The sequence below is a fragment of the Micromesistius poutassou genome (genome assembly GCF_964030765.1).
Source record: "Micromesistius poutassou genome assembly, contig: SCAFFOLD_6076, whole genome shotgun sequence".
Lineage (NCBI taxonomy): Eukaryota > Metazoa > Chordata > Actinopteri > Gadiformes > Gadidae > Micromesistius > Micromesistius poutassou.
The window spans coordinates 861-4,179 of NW_028177359.1; the positions used below are offsets into that span (position 1 = coordinate 861).

The following is a 3,319-nucleotide window of genomic DNA, read 5'->3' on the forward strand; positions in this document are numbered from 1 at the left end:
GAACCATTCGTTCACCAGTAGTTAAGCTTTATGAATCATTCGTTTACCAGTAGTGAAGCTTTTTGTGTACCTTCATGTAAAGTAATGCATCATACTGAGTTGTTACTCTTTCGCGAACCATTCGTTCACCAGTAGTTAAGCTTTATGAATCATTCGTTTACCAGTAGTGAAGCTTTTTGTGTACCTTCATGTAAAGTAATGCATCATACTGAGTTGTTACTCTTTCGCGAACCATTTGTTCACCAGTAGTTAAGCTTTTTGAACCATTCGTTTACCAGTAGCGAAGCACTTTCGGGTTAGTTATAAAACCCCAAACCACTGATGACAATGAGGGATCTACAGCCACTTTAGTTAAAAATGTATACAACATAGGGAAATATATATACATATACTGCGCTCATGACACATAATAACATATAACATAATAACAGGATAATATAGAAAATATTAACAATTTAAAACACAAACAGAAACAAAAAAGGCATTTTAAAATGTAACAAAAAAAGGCACTCTAAAAACAAAACAAAAACCAGCTCTCTTCATCTGACACGGCTGTAGCGATCCATCGCCTCTTCTGGGGTGAGGACTGAAACAAAGAAAATGATAAACATGTATTAACAGTAGTATTTTGTCAGGATGATGGTAGTGCAGTTGGTTAGGGGTTTACTAGTATTAATACTATTCTTGTATTAGGGTTATATAGTGGCAAGTTAGTTCTAAATTACATTCTAGAGTAATGAATGTACAGAGGTATAATAATAATAATTATTAAATTGTAATTTCCAGTAGTATCAAGAGTACTGTGAGTGTACTGTCTATTCAAGTAGTATTATCTGTACTCTTTAACAGTAGGTTATTATAAATCAAATGAGCACAACTAGAGAGTAAAGTGGGAGTACTGTATAGTTTAGACATGTGGTAGAATAAGTGGATTATATTGTTTAGTGTTATTTGAAAGCCATGTTCCTGCTGTAGCTTCATCCATTATGCTGCTTTGAACAGTCAGACGTGTTCAGACGTGGCTTTGATATTATAAGCAGACTTGGGACCAGCTGACCACCTAGCTCGTTAAATAAATGGGTAAGAATTGATCAATTAATCCAGCACCATGAATATAACCATAACCAAAAACTTTTTTATTTTCTACTTAGTAGACTAACTTAAAGTGGCTTAACTGACCTCAATCTAATTTATGTCATTGCTGTTCTAAGTTCCTTCCCATTCCCAAAGCACTTTCCGGTTACGATATCATGTAAAGGTAGATACTTGGTTACTGCAATGTTCAAGTACAAATGGAGTAAATATTACTAGCATCCTCTTGTCTTGGATCCCCTCTAGACACTAGCCTTCAACCAGTTAAGGTGAGCACCCTTATTTTAACATCATAAAACCAGGAAGTAGAAAAGAGGTTTAAAAGTAACACTATTATAGTGTTTTCATAGTGACGTTCATCAGTTATTAATCATTATACTGTGTACAACTACATTTCACAGTCACATGAATCTGAGTATATCTGTTAAGTATGCTTAACATTTAAAATAAAAAATTAATTACCTGCTTCCTCTGCTGCAGTTTGGCTACTGCGCTGTTCGGATTGTTCCCGCTGACTCGATGGCGCTGTAACATTTTGGAGCACAGAAAGAATGGTTGGTGTAAGGGGCTCAAAACCTTATGAAGAATATTGATGAATGCATACAGAGTGACGTTTTTGTTCATTTGAAAATTGTATGGATACCTTAAAAAAATATATATACAGTTAGTTAAGAAATAAGGGTTTTATTCACTTTGGGCAATGACATTATCCATTGTCTTTAATGTTATAATATGTAATAATAATATGTATGATCATATGTCATTTTGATTTATGACAAATCATCATCAATTCATTTGTCATGGTTCCACATGCAGTCCATTGTGTAGAAGACATGTTTGAGAGATTCAGTTGTTAACATTACATACTGTAACTATGGACTAAATTGAAAAGAAAAAAAACAGGGAGAAAGGTATTACCGTAATAGCACTATAACAGTGTAATGTAGCAGTCTTCGGGTTTTTTAGTAGTTAAAAACAACTCCAAAAACTATTCAAAGACGTGGTAACTGACTCGCCTAATTTAACATTAGATACGTGGTTGAACCGTCGGTCTTTTGACCTAGTTAAGAGTTAAACTTTTGTGTTTGACAGATGATTAAAATTTGCTTGCAACGTCGGCTATCTAGCCAGCTAGCAATCCATTGGTTAGTGACAAGGTTAGCTAGCAAGGCCAAAAAATACGTGATAGAACAGACGTGGTACGATGTCAAATTAGCTCATTTTAGGAAGCTAAGCAATGTGACCGAATCATTACACTCTCAATTAATAATGAAATAACTTTAAAGCATGTACTTACATTCTAACATGGCTGTCTCTACATGTGGAAGCTCTTCCGTGGGCTGCCTTTTTCTCTTACTCTTTCGCTGAGTCTCCATTGTCAAGTCCTTCTGCACGACCTCCTTGCCCGTCGACAGAGAGTGGGCGTGTCCGACGCATGGGGTAAAACGATCTGCGTATAACGTGCCCCCTACCCACTGTACACGTCCGTCGACGACAAGGGACGCTCCCGAATTGCATTGTGGGTCCGCATGTGCAAGACAGGAAGACGGTTTGATGCGAAGTTATCATGACCCTGCACGCTGAAGTACTCAGTCTTATTGAGGGAAGACAGACTTTTAAAAAGAAATTAAAATTGATAAAATGGCTCCAAAAGAAGAAGTTACTTAAAGCCAAAATAAAATGCAAACTCTGCAAAAAGAGCATGAAAATGAAGGAAAACGCAAACGTTGACGGACTGCAGTGGTAAGTATTCTTTTTTTGGTACGGTTTTTATCGATGACTTCCTTTGTTTACTGATATGTCATGTTATAAATTCAAGTTCAGTAACATTAATATTTATCATGAAGAAATGTGTTTTCTTCTGTAGGCAGTGCCGACGTAATAAACATAGAGGGAAAACGACGAGGAAGTCAGTGAGGTGCGGGTCACTTTTTGAGAGGAGCAAATTGTCCCTATTCAGCTGGATGAAATACATTTATAGGTAAGGTATGCAGTAGGGCTGTACGGTATGGACTACAATTTATATCACGGTATGATTTGAGGCATATACGGTAATGCCGTATTATATCACGGTATGTTCATTTTATCTTCTAATTTCTATATAAATGTTTCTGAAGGGGTATCATCAGCCAATCAGCGTTCACTCCCTGAGGGACGTAACATAACAGCCAATCAGCGTTCACTCCCTGCAGTCCAGACTAGAGTGAATCGCAGCACTCCCGGAGCT

General features: G+C 36.8%; 1 long non-coding RNA gene across 1 annotated transcript; it reads right to left on the reverse strand.

Annotated features, from left to right (window-relative positions):
* Positions 1–273: 273 nt before the first annotated feature.
* On the reverse strand, positions 274–2,536 carry LOC311376210. The gene is made up of 3 exons (XR_014643874.1): positions 2,390–2,536; positions 1,555–1,617; positions 274–586 (listed from the first exon to the last, which is right to left on the reverse strand). It is a non-coding gene; the product is annotated as an uncharacterized lncRNA (long non-coding RNA).
* Between the last annotated feature and the right edge of the window lie 783 nt (positions 2,537–3,319).